This window comes from Enhydra lutris, unplaced genomic scaffold (assembly GCF_002288905.1).
Source record: "Enhydra lutris kenyoni isolate GAN:26980312 unplaced genomic scaffold, ASM228890v2 scaffoldscaffold7, whole genome shotgun sequence".
Classification (NCBI taxonomy): domain Eukaryota; kingdom Metazoa; phylum Chordata; class Mammalia; order Carnivora; family Mustelidae; genus Enhydra; species Enhydra lutris.
In genome coordinates this window covers 26,094,729-26,114,913 of record NW_019154091.1, presented here as the reverse complement: position 1 = coordinate 26,114,913, position 20,185 = coordinate 26,094,729, and the positions used below count along the sequence as shown (strand labels likewise).

General features: G+C 39.2%; 1 long non-coding RNA gene and 1 pseudogene across 1 annotated transcript; both read right to left on the bottom strand.

Moving 5' to 3' along the window:
* Window positions 1-1,020: 1,020 nt before the first annotated feature.
* On the bottom strand, window positions 1,021-2,223 carry LOC111142252 (annotated as a pseudogene).
* A 756-nt stretch (window positions 2,224-2,979) lies between these two features.
* On the bottom strand, window positions 2,980-19,565 carry LOC111142253. Its single transcript, XR_002640253.1, has 3 exons — window positions 19,397-19,565; window positions 6,113-6,200; window positions 2,980-4,083 (listed from the first exon to the last, which is right to left on the bottom strand). It is a non-coding gene; the product is annotated as an uncharacterized LOC111142253 (long non-coding RNA).
* Window positions 19,566-20,185: the final 620 nt, after the last annotated feature.

The following is a 20,185-nucleotide window of genomic DNA, read 5'->3' as shown; positions in this document are numbered from 1 at the left end:
TTTCAAGGATACTGAGAGAAAATACAGGACTTCTGGGTCAGAGATGAAGGACAGTATTTTATAGCAATAGTAAGGAATCAAAGATTTTAAAAACATTTTTTTCTCTTTTTTCCTTTTATTTTTAGATTTTATTTATTTAAGATAGATTGAGAGAGAGAGAGAGAGAGCACAGGCAGAGGGAGAAGCAAGCTCTCCGCTGAGCAGGGAGCCCAACCTGGGGCTTGATCCCAGGACTCCGAGATCATCACCTGAGCTGAAGGCAGACACTCAACTGACTGAGCCACCCAGGCACCCCAAAACATTTTTGTTTCTTAAATTGTATTTATATTTAAGAAAGCAAATAGTCTTTTATGGCCTGTAATAAAAATACAGTTGCCCACGGAACCACAACTGGCATAACATGCTAAAGTTGTTTTAGCAGAGAAACTGCCAAAAGAAAACAAAGGGGAAAAAAAGAACTAGAACGTTGAAAGGAAACAGCAACATCTTGTTGAAACCACCACTTCCTTTGAGTTGATCAAGTTCAAAACCATTTCCTTCTCCCAAGTGAGAAATTTATTAGGCTAAAAGTGTGGAGCTACTTGAATAGTATAGATGTTAACTGGGTAAGTCTCGATGTTATGATTATATTGGCTACATTATCTCTTTGACCGTTTATATCCCTTATTCCTACCTGGAAACACTTGGGTTATGTTCAGATACCTAACGAGGTACTCACGTTCAGATACATGACAAGCTTATCTCATGAATGATTAAATCTAGCAGCATCATACATTATGCAAATACTTCACAAACACAAGTATTAATCTATTAATATTTATTCATTTTTTTCCTGTGTATGGATTTAGAAAGTAATTTATCTTTTCTGTATTTGTAATAATTTTAAAAGTTTAGCCACCACAATTATCTTAAGATAAATTGCTTTAAGAAAAGGACTGTTTTTTTTAATTTTTAAAAACAATTTATTTATTTATTTTAAAAAGAGAGAGAGAGCACACACACAGGTGCACATGTGGGCAAGGTTGGGGGTAGAGGTAGAGGGAGAGAATCCTGAAGCAGACTCCCCTAATGAGTGTCCAGCAGCTCTTACTCTTTGGAGGCCATATGGACCATAAGGTCCACCACCCGGTTGCTGTAGTCAAATTCATTGCCATACCAGGAAATGAACTTGACAAAATGGTCATTGAGAACAATGCCAGCCCCAGCACTGAAGGTGGAAGAGTGGGCATCACTGTTAAAGTTGCAGGAAACAACTGGTCCTGGGCCCAGGATGCCCTTGAAGGGATCTTCTATGCCTGTTTTACCATCTTTTTGATGTCATTGTATTTGGCAGCTTTCTCCAGGTGGCAGGTCAGATCCATGACTGACACATTGGGGTGGGGACATGAAAGATCATGCCAGTGAGCTTCCCATTCAGCTCAGGGATGCCTTGCCTAGATCTTTTGTAGTGCCAGCAGAATCAGGGATGATGTCCTGGACAGCCCTTTGGCCATCACACTGCAGCTTCCCAGAGGGGCTGTCCATGGTCTTCTGGGTGGCAGTGATGGCATGGACTGTGGCCACGAGTCTCTCCACAATGCTGAAGCTGTCATGGGTGACCTTGGTCAGAGGGTTGGTGGTGCAGGAAGTACTGATGACAGTCTTGAGGGAGCGGTCCTACTTCTCGTGGTTCATACCCATCACAAACATGGGGGCCTCAGGAGAAGGGCAGAAATAATGACCCTCTTGGCTTCACTCTTCAAGTGAGCATCTTCTCCATGGTGGTGAAGACCCCAGGGGGCTCCACAAAATACTCAGCACCAGCATCGCCCCTTTTGACATTGGCAGGCTCTGGCTCCTGGAAGATGGAGGTGGGCTTTCCCCTGATAACAAGTTTCTCATTCTCAGCCTTGAGAGCACCATGGAATTTGCCATGAATGGAATCATACTGAAATATGTAGACCATACAGTTGAGGTCAATGAAGGGGTTGCTGATGGTGACAATATCCACTTTCCAAGAGTTAAAAGCAGCCCTGGTGACCAGGCACCCAATAGGGCCAAATCCATTTCCTCCGACTTTCACCATTGTGCCTAGGGGATTGTGGATGGCACTGCACCAGAAGATGCAGCTGTCTGTTGAACAGGGAGGAGCAGATAGCCTAGAATCTTCTAATAATGAGGCAAGGTGGCATTGACTGCCTATCATATATATATATATTTATTTAAACATCACTAATAGAAATATAATGCAAGCCATACCTGCTATTTTAAATATTTTGTAGTTATATTAACAAAGTAGAAAGCAGCAGGTGAAATTAATCTTAATAACAGACTTTATTAATCTAACTTACCCAAAGTAGTATTATTTCAACATTCAATCAATATTAAAAGTATTAAAGAGATATTTTACATCTTTTGTTTCATACTAAGTCTTTAAAATCCAGTGTATATTTTATACTTAGAACACAATTCAGTTTAGGCTAGCTACAGTCCCAGTGCTCAGGAAGCCGCATGTAGCTAGTGGCGATGGCACTAGATGGCACAAATTTAAAGACTCAGATCCTGCAATGCCCCAACTCTAGAGTGTATCTTGTCCAATATCCCACCAGGCTTCTGATTACTTAATATAATTTGAGGTCAGGATTCTGAATTAGAGGGTATATTGACTGAAGGTTTGCATCCCCTCCAGATTCATATGTTGAAGCCCTAACCCTCAATGTAATGGTATTAGGAGACAGGGTCTTTAGGGAGTAATTAAGTCTAGATAAGGTTGTGAAGGTGGAGCCCCTATGAAGGGATTAGTGTCCTTATAAGAAGAGGAAGAAGCCAGAGCTCTCTCTTTCTCTCATTTTCTCTACTATGTGATGACAGAGTGAGAAGGCAGCCCTCTACAAGCCAGAAAGAGGCCTCTCACCACCAACTGAATCTGCCTGCCCACAGATGGTGGGATGTCCCAGTCTCCAGAACTGTGAGAAATAGAGGTCTGTTGTATAAGCCACCCAGTCTATATTTTGTTGTAAAACTTGAGAGGACTAAGGCAGAAGGAAAGATGGTAAGAGGTAATGTAATGAAAACAAACTGCTTCTGTGTCATAATTTAGTGGAAAAGGAAAACATGTGTGTAAAGGGAAAAAGAGAACACAGAGGAAAGGAGAGTCAGAAAGTGCAACAGAGAATGAGAAACATTTGAGTTGGGCCTTATGGGATAAGTAGGAGTTGGACAAAGAAAGAAGTAAGAAAATGACACTTGTGTCAAAAGGAACAGAATCACTGATTCAGAGAAGAACCTGGCATTTTGTGCCTGCCGGAAGCTTGAGGAAGCTGAATTACAGAAGACCAGTTTCTCAGGGTGGGTCAGTGGCTTAAGGATTGCAAAAGGCTTGGATACACCACTGCTCAAAATAAAAAATGTATCTCATTTAAAATGCTGAGGAACAACAACAACAAAAAAACATAATGATGATGACCATCAACATGGTTTTTCTACTTTCTATAATTCTACTTAGTAAAAATTAAACCAACACACATTCTTTAATCAAGGATTGGCTGACCAAGCTCACAGAGAGATCCCAAAATGAGAATTTGGAAGATACTGGTGTGAACATGCTTGTGATTCCTGATCATTGGTATCTAGGCTAGATAGTGAAAAGGAACAAGCAGGCCAGAGTCAAGGGGATGATGAGTGAAGGAATAAGATGAGAAACTTTTGAGTCACCAAAAGCACAGGCAGCAGATTTAGTAGCAGGGACTGGGAGGTGGGAGGCAGAAGATTGTAGGAATTTGGAGGTAGAGTAATGCCAGTTGGAGTTTGGAAGTGGAGCAACCCTAGCTGATAATCCATGTGAATGATTTCTTAAAATCAATGAAGTTGAGTTAAAAAGTTGGGCTAAAAAGTTTGTGCAGGGTGTTAGATATCCAAATGGAGACAACAGCTATAGGCTATGGCCCAAGTCCTTGAGGACTTTAGGGGAGGTCTGAGGAGGATGAGGGTAAGAATGGAATTCAGTGCAAATGGATGCCATGTACTCACAAAGTCTTACTGAAGAAAGCTTGTGTAACACTGGAAGCAGCAGTAGAAACCTGGGAGAATTTTGGTCCTGACATCCTAAGATACAGAGAATGAGAATGAATAAGTGCCTTCAACCTAAGTACTTTGCTAGAGAAAAGTTTTCATTATGGCAAAGAGAAACCACGTGGTGGTTCTCAAATGGCCATAACCCAGAAATACTGGGGAGAGCTGATTAAAAACAATGACAAATTGTGGTGATGTGAACTGTCAAATGCACAGGATATGGATATGAGTCATTGGTATAAAGAAGAGAGATAAGGGGTGTCTGGGTGGCTCAGTCAGTTAAGCATCTGCCTTCAGCTCAGGTCATAATCCCAGGGTCCTGGGATCAAGTCCCACATGGGGCTCCCCGCTCAGGGGGGAGTCTGCTTCTCCCTCTTCCTTTGCCCCTCCACCTCTACGTATGTTCTGCCTTTCTTTTTCTCTCTCTCAAATAAATAAATAAAATCTTTAATAAAAAATATAATCAAGAAGCTTCTTTCATTTACTGTAAACTCGAGGAAATTTCTTAACACTTAATTTCCTCATCAAAAATTTAGCTATATAGTACACACTTTCCAGGATACTAATGAGGGTGAACATTAACTGAGAACATGGTGGGCCACACTATAATGGAAAGTATAAGATCATGGATCTCTGTCTTGTGAAAGGACCATGGTGAACTGGCAGAAGAGAGCCACCCTCTTGGTGTAAGCGGAATAGTCCAGATAGGCTTATTTGGCTTCCCAGTGTCGGGCAGGGTAAAAGCAGAATGGCGGAAGGCGAAGGTTTGTTGCTATGGTAACTACATACCAGCTCTCAGCCTCTCCACAAGAGAGTTCCTCTTCCTGCACATAATGTGCCGTTGGTACCAAGCTCTTTGCTGAGCTACTGTGAGACTGGTTGTGTAACTGTGGTAGCACATAAAGCAGGCTCTGAGGTCGCCCCTGTAAAGGCCCATGAAGGCACTTGAGGGAGGGCACAATAAGAACTTCTCTCTTGCCTCCTTCAAATCAGAACAGCATCGCTCCACAGAGAAACAGAAAAAGGAGCATCAGGCAGATTTTATGCTAAAACTGAGTTAAGTCATATTTGGACTCCTACCAAACTAAGAAATGCAACCAGAGGATGTGATGCTTCAGTAAATGTTTTCCTCTGAAACAGATCAAGCTAGGGGAAGTTTTTAGAAATGTGTATACATAATTCTTGTGTATATATATAGGAAGACAAGTGTGGCAACGTTTAAGAGTTCAGAAATATATGTTACTCAAGTCTCATGCTAATATCATCTTTGAGTTCATATTTTTAAGAGTGACTACTCTCTTTAAGATTGAGCAGAATTGATCCCAGTGCTTATAAATTTCATTTGGATGCCATCTCTCTTGTTATGTGAAAGGCAAAATTTAGAAGTTCCATGTGACTTCCTCTTTGGAAAAAACTGTTCCTTGAGGTCTGTGTGGCTGAAACTGAAGTCAGGAAGTGATAAACTAAAACTCAGCATGCAAAAGGATAGAAAAGAAGTACTTAATATGTACATCAACCAGATGATCTCCTTGATGGGACTTCAGTCAGACTCCTCAAAGTCCTGTTCTTGACTAGGCCTCAACCTTGTCCCCAACTCCCACCCTTGCCAGACCTGCATAGCCCAACTTTATCAACAATCCTATCAGCTGAGAGTATCAGGGAGCAAGAATTCCCATCCCCTGCAAGGTCTTTCTAGCTGGATTAAGAATCAGAGTGACATGAGACATACAGGAGAAAATAAAATTTAATAATGTATGTACAGGGAATCCACGTAGACTAAGAAATTCCAAAGGCAGTCAAGCAAAACAAGGTATATATGTCTTCTTGAATTAAGAAGGGGGTAGAGGTCTAGGACTTCAGAGGAAAGGAATGTACTTCACAGAGTGATAAGAAGAGCAGATGTTTGGTAATTAGATGCTTCTCCTGACATATAGATGGTTCACTCAGATAAAATTTATCTCTGCTAATAATCCCTGTTCTGGGAAAGACCCCCAGTTTAGATTATTCTATCTAGTTAAGGGAGGGGCAAAAACTTCTCTTGAGTTCACAGGGTCTTGCTTACCTTCAGCTCAAAATAATCTTCAGCTTCAAAATAATCTCAGCATAAGCCTCCGGAGTGAGCCCATCTTGAGGTAGCCTTTCCTTGGCCCCTGTAAGAGAAAATATCCCTCACCCTTGATACATACACACACACACACACACACACACACACACACACACATATATATACATATATACATATCTTTAATATCTAATCAAATTCCTCATGATATCCAATCAGTATGGCCTGCTCTTTATAATTTTCCATCCCCCAACGCCCTCCTCAACTCTTGTTTCTTGGCTGTAAATCCTGAGTTGTCTTTACTGCATTCAGAATTGAGCCCAGTTCTATCCTGGGGACTCTTTACCCCTATTGCAATAGTTTCTAAATAAAATCTATGTTTACTGCTTCAGCTGGTGTCTAGCTCAGGTTCTTTAAGACAATATGTACAACCAGGTTCATATTTATACATTATTCCAAAATTTAGGATAATATATGACCTCAATACCCACATGATGGTGTTGGAAGTATAAATTAATACAAGTTCTAAGAGGGTAATTGGACACTATATATTTGGAATCTTAAAAACATTCATACCTTGTTACCCAGTCATTCAGTTTTAAGGAATCAATCCTACTAAACTTGGAATAGACCTTATATATAAATATAATCATAGCAGCATTATATATGAAGAAGATAAAAACTGAAGACAATCTAAATATCCAACAATAATTTGTTACCTAAAGTACAATGCATTAATTTGAGGAAACATTGTACAGCCCTCAAAATGTTAATGAAAACTTGAAATAGCCAAAAACATACTTATAAAATGAAGATAAGTAGAGAAAAATTATCAAGATACAAAATTGCATAAAATCATGTCCTCGTTGAACAAATAAATCTCTGCATGTATATTATATATGTATATATTAAAAACACACATATGTCTATGAAATGTTGAAAAGTGCACCAAAATGTTAAAAAAAAGGAATCTTCTAGTAGGTTTTTTTTTCCCTCCTCAAAAAGTTGGGATTCTTAGTTGCAAACAAAAGAAGTCATTCTGGCAAAATTAAGCAGAAAAGGCCCTTACTAAAAGAAATTACCTGACCAGGTGACTGAGGGGGCTGGAAACACAGACTACAGTCTACCCTTCTTAGAGCAATGCCCAGGTCTGGCCAATAAGAAAGCCATCACCTCTGTTGCTGTCAAGCACCAAAGGATTCTTCTACAACTGCTGGCAACCAGCAACTCTAGAAAGCTTCCACCTTTTAAACCGCAACCCTCAGACGCTGTACATATCTGTTGCCACTCATCCAGTAAAAAATGGAAACAGTGTGGGGGCTATTTCTTCATGTTGCTCATCTCCAAATTAAAGTCTTGGAGGGTTTTGAGCAAAGGAATGATATAACTGACTTCTATTATGGAAGGGATGCTTCTGGCTGCTTTCAGGAGAATATAGAGTAGGGGCAGGGAAGGAAGTGAAGAGACTACTTAGGAAGGTAATGCAATAATCCAGGTTGGAGGTGAAGATAGGTTGATTGAAAAGGGAGTGGGGAGAAGTGGGTGGATTCCAGATATATTTCAATCAGATTTGCTAATGGATTACATGCAATGTGTGAAAAAAAAATCAAGGGGGACTCCAATATTTTGGCCTGAGAATTTGGAAGACTGGGTAGTATTATACTGAAAATGAGTAAGGAACAGGTAAGGCTAGGTAGGGATAGATAGGTAGGGGGCTATGGGATCAGGCTCACAAAAATCACAAAAATGTGGAGGTGTAAGGAAACCAGAGATAAGGGAACAAACCAGACCCCTGCCCTAGACATGTGGGGAGAGTTGTCTTTTTTATGATAGTCATCTGTGATCAACAAAGAATGACCAGACCCTAAAAAAAAGAAGTAAACCATTAAAGATGTTATCACCAGTCCAGTCCTTACTCAAGCCAAGACATCACAAGAATGATATGACCACAAGCTCCCTGGTCAGTTCTAAATAAAAGACTGACAGTGGAGGCCCTCATTGGCAACCCTGTCCAGACCCCTTTCACTCCAGAGAGCTTTTTCTGTATCCTTGTTTAATAAATTTCTAACCCTTTGCTCACTCTTCTTTGTCTGTGAGATTCATTCTTCAACTCCATGAGACAAGAACCTAACTCTTCCGCTTTAAAAATGGGAAGGCTGGTATATGGAGGTGACAAGTAGCAGCTGAATACATGACAGGAGCTCAAGGAATATAGAAATAAAGAAAATATTTTGCATAGTGGCTAAGATGGTGGGTTGGGATTTCCTGTTGGGTCTAAGTACAGCTCTGGGCATATCTTGGCTTCTTTAGTCAAAATCCTATTTTCATGAAGACTAAGGAGTCTCCCAGAGGGAACTCTGGCTGAGTTTGAACCAATAGAAAGTTCTTTAGACCTTGACAGTAAGAAAAGATTCTGAACAGCATGGGGACTATCTCTTGGATTTACCTCTTAATCTATATCCCATAAGAACACAGAGAGGAGGTGTAAATAAAAACTAAAAAGGACCTGGACATGGAGCACTGCTTTGCAACCCACCCTTATGGCCTGGCTCCTTTATGGAATAGTGACCCCACAAGAAAAAAGACCAAAAAAGTAGCATTGTGCCTCGAAAAGTAGCATAAACTATTGGTGGAAATGGATTTATTCACCAGCTAATGGAAAACAAATCATTGGACACCCTCTTATGGATGGTTTTGCAAGGCTTTGTGGTCCTATGTTAGTCAGTGAGAGCAAGAAACAGTGGAGTGTACATTACTATCCTAACTTGATGTGGTTGGCTCTGCTTGGGGAAGAAAACTCTGGTTAGAGTATGTATTTTTTCTAATAAAGAGTTGAAAATGAAGGGATTCAGAACAAATCTCCCCAAAATATGCCACTTTGAAATATTTTGAACTGAAAGCAATAAAGACCCTGTGGCCTCAGGGGAATCATTCCCCCTCCCTAACTGCCTAGAAGAATCTAAACTAGGAGTCTTTATTAGAATAGGAGTTATTATCAGAGGGGCACCCAGCTGGCTCATTTGTAGAGCATGCAACTCTTGACCTCAAGGTTGTAAGTTCCAGCCCCAAGTTGGGTATAGAGATTATTTAAAAATAGAATCCTTTAAGGAAGAGGGGTAAGATGTAGAGGAGCAGGAGACCAAAATATCATCAGGTCCCAGGAGTTCAGCTAGATAGTTATCAAACCATCCTGAACACCTACAACCTCAACAAGAGATCAAAGAGAAGAAGAGCAGCAACTCTAGGAACAGAAAATAGAGCACTTTGCAGAAGGTAGGACGTGCGAAAAAGTGAATCCGAGGCAACATACGGGAAGATAGACAGCGGGCGGGGGTGGGGGGAGGAAGGTTTCTGTCAAGTGAGAGAACAGTGGAGCACAAAATCAGAACTTTGAGAAGTCTGATCCACTGAGGGACATCACTCCAGAGGCTAAGCAGGGGGTGGAGTCCTCCCAGGGACAGTATGGTTTCAGATCCCTCAGGGTCACAGAAAGACCAGGGGTGTCTGAATGTGGCAGAGCTCCCAGGTATCAGAGCAGGGAAGCCAGCTGCAGAGACAGAGCTGTGAAGCAGGCTCTTGGTTTGGAATTACCTTAAACCATGATCCAAGGTGCAGTCAAGCCACTGCTCTTCGAGGGATCCCACAAGTGGCAGATCCAGGAAGACTCATCTTGTCCTCTGGGAAGAGCAGTGCAGGAGTGTGCTGGGGTTTGGAGACTATAAACGGGGCTGTGAGCCAGAGATAGAAACTCTCAGTCACAGATCAGGTGAGCTCAGATCGCAGCCGGAGACCAAGGAGACAGGAGTGATTGACCACTTTTCTCCAAGGACACACTTAGGAGTGTGTCTTGGCTCTTGGCTCCTCCGCACCTGAGATTGGGAGGCCGCCATTTTCATTCCAGACCTCCAGAGCGCTACAGAAAGTGTTCTGGGAACAAAAGCTTCCGAGAGCAAACCTGAGCAGATTACTTAGCCTGGCCCCTGGCAAGGGCGGTGCAATTCTGCCTTGGGCAAAGACATTTGAGAATCACTGCAACAGGCCCCTCCCCCAGAAGATCAAAAAGAACATCCAGCCAAGGCCAAGTTCATCAATCAATAAGAACTGAGGAACTCCAGAGCTAGTGGAAAGCAACACATAGAATTCACGGCTTTTTTCACATGATCCTTTAGTATTGCAAAGTTAATTTTTAAAAATTTTTTTCTTATTCTATTTTTTAAATCTTTCCTCTTTCCTATTTTAACATTTTTTTAACTATTTTACCTTATCAATACCTTTATAAAAATCCTTTTTAATTTTCATTGTTATAATCATATTTTATCCTCTCACTGTATTTAACCTTATTTTTATATACATATAGGTTTTGTTTTTCTTTAAAATTTTGGGATATAATTTCTTCTAATAGATCAAAATATACCCTAAATCTAGCACATGGCTTTGTTCTAGTCTCCAGCCTGATCATATTCTTTCCTCTTTTTTTTCTTTTTTCAACCAACTTCTTATCTTATCAATTCCTTTTTTAGAACCTTTTTTAATTTTCATCTTTACAATAATATTCAATCCCTTCATCCTGTTTACCCTCATTTTTGTATATATACAAGTTTTTCTTTCTTAAAAATTTTGGGAGGTAGTTTCTTCTAACAGACCAAAATACACCCAAAATCAAGTGTGTGGTTCTGTTCTATTCACCCATCTAGTATATATATTTTTTCTTTTTTTCCCCGTTACTTCTCCCCCTGGTTTCGGGTCTCTTCTAATTTGGTTAATGTATATTTTTTCGGGGATCATTGCTACCCTTTTAGTATTTTGTTCTCTCATTTATCTGTTCTTATCTGGATAAAATGACAAGGTGGAAAAACTCACCACAAAAGAAAGAACAAGAAACAGTACCAACAGCTAGGGACCTAATCATTACAGACATTAGTAACATTGCAGAACTAGAGTTCAGGATAATGATTATCTAGGTGCTGGCTGGGCTTGAAAAAAACATGGAAGATACTAGAGAATCCCTTGCTGGAGAAATAAAATCCCTTTCTGGAGAAATAAAAGAACTAAAAACTAACCAAGCTGAAATTTAAAAGCAATTAATGAGGTGCAATTAAAAATGGAGGCTTTTACTGTTAGGATAAATGAGGCAGAAGAGAGAAGTACTGATATAGAAGACCAAATGATGGAGAATAAAGAAGCTGAGGAAAAGAGAAATAAACAACTACTAGACCACGAGGGGAGAATTCGAGAGATAAGTATAAGATTAAACAATATTAGAATAACTGGGATTCCAGAAGAAGAAGAAAGCAAGAGAGAGGCAGAAGGTATATTGGAGCAAATTATATAAAGAGTTTCCCTAATTGGGCAAAGGGAACAAGCATCAAAATTCAGGAGGCACAGAGAAGCCCCCCCTCAAAATAAACAAAAATAGGTCCACACCCCATCATCTAATAGTAAAACTTACAAGTCTTAGTGACAAAGAGAAAATCCTGAAAGCAGCTTGGGACAAGAGGTCTGTAACATACAACAGTAGAAATATTAGACTGGCAGCAGACCTATCCACAGAGACCTTGACAGGCCAGAAAGGACTGGCATGATATATTCAGAGCACTAAATGAGAAAAATATGCAGCTAAAATTACTCTATCCAGCTGGGCTGTCATTGAAAATAGAAGGAGAGATAAAAACCCTCCAGGACAAACAAAAACTAAAAGAATTTGTAAACACCAATCAGCCCTACAGGAAATATTAAAAGGGGTCCTGTAAGCTAAGAGAGAACCTATAAGTAACATAGACCAAAAAGGAACAGAGACAATATACAGTAACAGTTGCCTTACAGGCAATACAGTGACACTAAATTCACATCTTTCAATAGTAACCCTGAATGTAAATGGGATAAATGCCCCAATCAAAAGACACAGGGTATCAGATTAGATTAAAAAAAAAAAAAAGACCCATCGATATGCTGTCTACAAGAAACTCATTTTAGACCCAAAGACACCTCCAGATTTAAAATGAAGGGGTGGAAAACAATTTACTGTGCTAATGGACATCAAAAGAAAGCTGGGCTGGCAATCCTTAGATCAGTTAGATTTTAAGCCAAAGACTATAATAAGAGATGAGGAAGGACACTATATCATACTTAAAGGGTCTGTCCAACAAGAATATCTAACAAGAATATCTAACAATTTTAAATATCTGTGCCCCTAACATGGGAGCAACCAATTACATAAACCAATTAATAACAAAATCAAAGAAACACATCAACAATAATACATTAATAGTAGGGGACTTTAACATCCCCCTTACTGAAATGGACAGATCATCTAAGCAAAAGATCAACAAAGAAACAAAGGCTTTAAATTTAGTTAAATATATTTAGAACATTCTATCCCAAAACAACAGAATGCACATTCTTCTCTAGTGTGCATGGAACATTCTCCAGAATAGATCACATCCTGGGTCACAAATCAGATCTCAACTGGTACCAAAGATTGGGATCATTCCCTGCATATTGTCAGATCACAATGCTCTGAGACTAGAACTCAATCACAAGAGGAGAGTTGGTAAGAACTCAAATACATGGAGGCTAAAGAGTATCCTACTAAAGAATGAATGGATCAACCAGGAAATTAAAGAAGAATTTAAAAAGTTCATGGAAACAAATGAAAATGAAAACACGCTGTTCAAAATCTTTGGGACACAGCAAAGGTGGTCCTGAGAGGAAAGTATATAGAAATACAAGCCTTTCTCAAGAAACAAGAAAGGTCTCAAGTACACAATCTAACCCTACACCTAAAGGAGTTGGAGAAATAATAAAGACCAGAGCAGAAATCAATAACATAGAAACCAAAAGAACAGTAGAAAAAATCAATGAAACTAAGAGCTGGTTCTTCGAAAGAATTAATAAGATTGATAAGCCTCTGGCCAGACTTATCCAAAAGAAGAGAGAAAGGATCCAAATTAATAACATCACGAATGAAAAAGGAGAGATCACAACCAATACCAAAGAAATACAAACAATTATAAGAACATATTATGAGCAACAATATGCCAGCAAATTTGACAATCTGAAAGAAATGGGTACATTCCTAGAGACATATAAACTACCAAAACTGAACCAGTAAGAAATAGAAAACCTGAACAGACCCATAACCAGTAAAGAGATTGAAGCAGTCATCAAAAATCTCCCAAAAAACAAGAGCCCAGGGCCAGACAACTTCCCAGGGGAATGCTACCAAACATTTAAGGAAGAATTAAGACCCATTCTCCTGAATCTGTTCCAAAAAATAGAAATGGAAGGAAAACTTCCAAACTCATTTTATGAGGCCGGCATTACCTTGATCCCAAAACCAGACAAGGACCCCATCAAAAAGAAGAATTAGAGACCAATATCCTTGATGAACGCAGATGCAAAAATTCTCACCAAAATACTAGCCAATAGGACCCAACAGTATATTAAAAGGATTATTCACCACAACGAAGTGGGATTTATTCCTGGGTCGCTAGGTTGGTTCAACATCTGCAAATCAATCAATGTGATACAAAATATTAATAAAAGAAAGAACAAGAACCATATGATACTCTCAATAGATGCTGAAAAAACATTTGACAAAGTACAGCATTCTTTCTTGATCAAAACTCCTCACAGTGGAGAGATAGAGGGTACATACCTCAATATCATCAAAACCATCTATGAAAAACCCACAGCAAATATCATTCTCAATGGGGAAAAAACTGAGAGCTTTTCCCCTAAGGTCAGGAACACAGCAGGGATGTCCACTATCTCCACTGCTATTCAACATAGTACTAGAAGTCCTAGCCTCAGTAATTAGACAACAAAAAGAAATAAAAAGCATTGGAATTGGCAAGGAAGAAGTCAAACTCTCACTCTTTGCAGATGATATGATATTTTATGTGGAAAACCCAAAAGACTCCACTCCAAATCTGCTAGAACTCATATAGGAATTCAGTGAAGTGTCTGGATATAAAATCAATGCACAGAAATCACTTGCATTTCTATACACCAAAAGCAAGACAGAAGAAATAGAAATTAAGGAGTCGATCCCATTTACAATTTCCCCAAAACAATAAGATATCTAGGAATAAACCTAACCAAAGAGGCAAGGAATCTGTACTCAGAAAACTATAAAGGACTCATGAAAGAAATTGAGGAAGACACAAAGAAATGGAAAAATGGTCCATGCTCATGGATTGGAAGAACAAATATTGTGGAAATGTCTATGCTACCTAAAGCAATCTACACATTTAATGCAATCCCTATCAAAATACCATCAAATTTTTTTTTCAAAGAAATGGAACAAATAATCCTAAAATTTATATGGAACCAGAAAAGATCCCAAATAGCCAGAGGAAAGTTAAAAAAGAAAACCAAAGTTGGTGGCATCACAATTCCAGACTTCAAGCTCTATTACAAACCTATAATCATCCAGATAGCATGGTACTGGCACAAAAACAAACACATAGATTGATGGAACAGAATAGAGAGCCCAGAAATGGACCCTCAACTCTATGGTCAACTAATCTTTGACAATGCAGAAAAGAATGTCCAATGGAAAAAAGATAGTCTCTTCACAAATGATGTTGGGAAAATTGGACAGCCACATGCAGAAGAATAAAACTGGACCATTTCCTTACACCACACACAAAAATAGACTCAAAATGGATGAAAGACCTCAGTGTGAGATAGGAATCCATCAAAATCCTTGAGGAGAACACAGGCAGCAACCTCTTCAACCTCAGCCACAGCAACTTCTTCCTAAAAACATCACCAAAGGCAAGGGAAGCTAGGGCAAAAATGAACTTTTGGGACTTCATCAAAACAAAAAGTTTTTGCACAGCATAGGAAACAGTCAACAAAACCAAAAGACAACTGACAGAATGGGAGAAGATATTTGCAAATGACATATCAGATAAAGGGCTAGAATCCAAAATCTATAAAGAACTTACCAAACTCAATATCCAAAGAACAAATAATCCAATCAAGAAATGGGCAGAGGGGGCGCCTGGTGGCTCAGTGGATTAAGCCTCTGCCTTCAGCTCAGGTCGTGATCTCAGGGTCCTGGGATCAAGCCCCACATCCGGCTCTCTACTCAGCAGGGAGCCTGCTTCCTCCTCTCTCTCTGCCTCTCTCTCTGCCTGCCTCTCTGCCTACTTGTGATCGCTCTGTCAAATAAATAAAATCTTAAAAAAAAAAAAAAAGAAAGAAATGGGCAGAAGACATGAACAGACATTTCTCCAAAGAAGACATCCAAATGGCCAACAGACACAAAAAAATGCGCTCCACATCACTTGGCATTAGGGAAATACAAATCAAAACCACACCAGTCAAAATGGCTAAAATTAACGAGTCTGGAATGGACAGATGTTGGCCAGGATAAGGAGGAACCCTCCTACACTGTTGTTGGGAATGCAAGCCAGTGCAGCCACTCTGGAAAACAGTATGGAGGTTCCTCAAAATTTGAAAATAGAGCTACCCTATGACCCAGCAATTGTACTACTGGGTATTTACCCCAAGGATACAAATGTAGTGATCTGAAGGGACACATGCACCCGAATGTTTATAGCAGCAGTGTCCACAATTGCCAAATTATGGAAAGAACCTACATGTCCATCAACAGATGAATGGATAAAGAAGATGTGAGATATATATATATATAGATATAGATATAGATATAGATATAGATATCTATATATATAATGCAGCCATCAAGAGAAACGAAATCTTTCTGTTTGCAACAATGTGGACAGAACTATAGGGTATTATGCTAAATGAAATGAGTCAATCAGAGAAAGATAATTATCATATGATCTCTCTGATATGAGGAATTTGAGAAGCAGGGCAGGGGTCATAGGGGTTAGGGAGGGAAAAAAAATGAAACAAGATGGGATCAGGAGGGAGACAAACCATAAGAGACTCATAATCTCATGAAACAAACTGAGGGTTGCTGGGGGTAAGGAGGTAGGGATAGGGTGGTTGGGTTATGGACATGTTAAAAAGAATGATAATAATAAAATAAAATCATTAAAAAAAAGAAGATGAAGAGGGGCACCTGGGTGGCTCAGTGGGTTAAAACCTCTGCCTTCAGCTCAGGTCATGATCTCAAGGTCCTGGGATCCAGCCCCAGATGGGGTTCTCTGCTCAGCAGGGAGCCTGCTTCCTCATCTCTCTCTCCCTGCCTCTCTGCCTATTTGTGATTTCTGTCTGTCAAATAAATAAATAAAATCTTTGAAAAAAAAAATAAAGAAGAAGAAGAAGAAAAATTATTACCAGAGATAAATTTTATCTGAGTGACTCATGTGTATGGCAGGACAAACATCTAATTATCAAACAGCTCCTATTCTTATGGCCCTGAGAATTGCCTTCCTCTTCTTTGAAGCCATTAACTTTTACCCCATTCTTTAGCTCAGGATGACACATATACCTCATTTTGCCTCTTGGTCTTTGAACCCCTTATGTATGTGAGGTTCCCATACACATGAATTTAAATTTTATTTTCTCCTGTTAATCCATCTCCTGTTAGTTTAATTCTTACACCAGCCAGAGGAACTTTTAAAGAATAGATGAAAATTTTTCCTCTCCAACAAGAGGAAAGTAGTAGGAATACAAAAGACTGGATTATTTCTTCCTTAGGTCAAAATAATTCAAAAGATACCACATGACAGAATCCTTAGTAATGAAAGGGAGCAAAATTTGCCACCCCAAATTTTGCCACCCCAAATCCTTATCTTTGGGATAAGGATTATCTTGAGCTGGTTATGTTTAAGAAATTGCAGAATAGAAAGGCTCTGAAAACTGAGTAGATATTACCCTTTTGTATGAAACATTTACTTTTGCAAGGAAAATCTCCATTTGTCAGCCTCCCCCCCTTTCTGTGCCCCCCCCCCCTCATAAGAAAGAGGGATGCTATCTTTCTAGAATTTCTGAAACTCTTATAAATGGAGAAGGCAATGATTTAAATCAGCGTAAGGACCATACACTTGTTTACTGTGCTTTTCCTGATAACCTCCTGTAACTGCCTTTCCCCTTCCCCCAACAAATTCTTTCTGTATTTAAGGCAGTGGCTTGGGCCATTTCAGGAAGTTACTCAGTTTTTCTGGGTATCTTTCATGCATACAGGAGGTATACATGTTATTAAACTTATACTTATTTTCCAGTGCTAATCTGTCTTTTTATTATAGAAGGTGGCTCAGTCAAGAATCTAGAAGGGTACTGGGGAAATAATTTTTCTTCCTCCACAGTTACAAGAAAAGATTCAAGATAGTTATAGTTATGCTTGAATACACAAATATAATTAACCTCATCCTGAGAACTACATATAACCCCAAGCTCCCAGTTATCCAAGTTAGACAAGACATGAAACTTTATAAAGTTACTAGTCTTAACAAGGCAATTGTTTTTTTTTTGTTTTGTTTTGTTTTTTTTTAAGATTTTATTTATTTGTCAGAGAGAGAGGGAGAGAGAGCGAGCACAGGCAGACAGAATGGCAGGCAGAGGCAGAGGGAGAAGCAGGTTCCCTGATGAGCAAGGAGCCCAATGTGGGACTCGATCCCAGGACGCTGGGATCATGACCTGAGCCGAAGGCAGCTGCTTAACCAACTGAGCCACCCAGGCGTCCCAAGGCAATTGTTTTTTGAAAGCATATCTTCAATTGTTGAGTAGAAAAAAGAAATATATTAAAAAAGAGAGAAAAGAAATGTATAATGCAGCTGAAGACCTCAAAACATAAAAACCAGAAAAGTATTTCAATTTAACAAATGAAACTGTCAGTATTTCTGCTTTGTATATTATCTTAGAAGAATGAGTTTATTCATTAGTAGGAGCATGTCTCTAGTCCAATGTGTTTATGTGAGAAGGACCTTTGAATAAAAAGTGACATTTGCCTACCATTTTCCATTTGATCTCCAAAGATGCTTAAAAACTAATTATAAAATATCAATTATGGGTAATTGAGTCCATCCATTTCTAAAATTAAGAAAATAAATAATTCAGATTATTCAAATGAATATCAAATGCAGTGGCATAAAAAAATCACGACATAAGGAATCTATTAAGAAACAAATCTAACACCATTCTGAATAATATGCATCAAAATCCATTGTGAATCTATCACAATGATTTTTATACTGTCAAGATATATTTTTTCTAATAATTAACTTATTTAAATGTAATTCCATAAAGTATGAAAATGTTTTAGGTTTTTTTTTTTGGTACCTGTGGGACACACATATGCATACCTATATTATTAAAGGGAAGTAATAATAATAGTTAATAGAAGTAGTATTTATGTGTCTTGCATGAAATGAATTTTTTATTTTACAAGTAATTTCTTCTCAATTCAATGAAGTGGATGTTATTATTATCCCTTTTTTAAAGATAGGGAAACTAAGGAACAGAGAAGTAGAAGGCTCAGTTCTACAGCCAGTACAGTTTAAAGAACTTGTGCTCGTGGACAGCTGGGTGGCTCAGTCAGTTAAGTGTCTGTCTTCAGGTCAGGTCACGCCACGATCCCAGGGTCCTGGGATCAAGTCCCAAGAATCGAGAATGGAGTTCCCTGCTCATCTGCTTCTCCCTCTTCCTGCCCTTCTCTCTCTCTGACAAATAAATAAATTAAAGGAGGAAAAAAAAAAAAAAAGAACCTGTGCTCAACTCCAAACAGGATTTGCAGTCAGGCAGACCCGATGTTGCCATCTCAGTAGTGCCATGCTCTTGGTCCAGGTGTTTAAGTTCTTTAAAAAAAGTCTCAAAATTGGGATGTGTAAAATAAGGATAATAATGTATCTCCCACAGCTACTGTGAAAGCACAGTGAGATAATGGATATGAACCAGCTCAGCCTGGGGCTTGCTGTCCCTGGGGCCACATGGCCTAATTCACGTGTTTCAAATGTCAGGTTCTCATGTAACCTCATGCCGTGGGACCCGGGCTAGGCAAAGACTTGTTTCCTTATCCCAGCTTCAATTTTTGATGTTATGCTACTATGAAAGCAAGTCCTAGACAAATTCTGCTAAGTGTCTAAACATTCGTTAGCAAGCAGTTACAAAAACAGTTCCACTCTCTCTGCTCCAACCATTCACTCGTATGCGAGGCTCACCCAACACCCCTTCTCAAGTCGGATCCCCTCTTCAGGTGAGGGCTGGGACCAGCGACTCTGTAAGAGAGTGTGCTTGGTGATCTCTCTTAAAGCTCCTTCATGCCATGGCAGGGGGGTATGTTCCATCTTCCCACCATCCACTTTGAACAGCATTCATGGTGCCACTGGAAACCATTAACATCCTTACCCTAATTAACAAGCTCTCTGGTGTTAGTTTTCATAACTGTATGTGAAGTGCTCCGAGAACCTCTGGAGTGTGGATTCCTGAGTAGAGTTCTTCAGTGCTGACTAATGGCTCCTAGGATAAGGATTAGAGTTAACTTGGACCCACGAGCATCCAGACCACTGGCTTGTACCAAGTTATTATTGTGTGAGGTATTACCACACAGACAATACAACCGTGTCCTGTTCGTGTTAGGTTGATAAACGTTATAGTCCTTCCCCCTTTCGGGACCCTTTCCCTCCATCCATCCACACCCACCCTCATCCTCAATGTAGAAGGTGACTAGCGCCTCTTGAAACAAAACATCTACAGAATCTAATTAGGGATATTGTCTACATCATTTCTCCCCAAGAAATAAGAAAGTCCATTGTGGATCTTAAAAAAAAAAAAAAAAGGGTCTAGAACAACACAGCAAGGGTAAGATTTTTCCCGTAATACATACAATTATCTCCAGTTATTGGAACTTTTGTTTTTGTATTTTTTTTTTAGAAGGTTCTTAAGTAAAACATGCTGGGATAGAGAGCCCTACCTCATCATTCATCCACAAGCCCTTTAGTCTTTTACCAATGCACGGTTTTATCAGCAATGTATATGTGTTAATTTGTGTGCAGTTAGAAAGATCCCACGGTTCTCCAAAATAAAAATGTTTAAGCTTCTTTTTCTGATTAAAAAAGATATATGCTCACTGTAAAAAAAATTTCCATAATACAGAAAAGAATAAGGAAAGTAAAATTAAAAAAAAATCTAAACTGC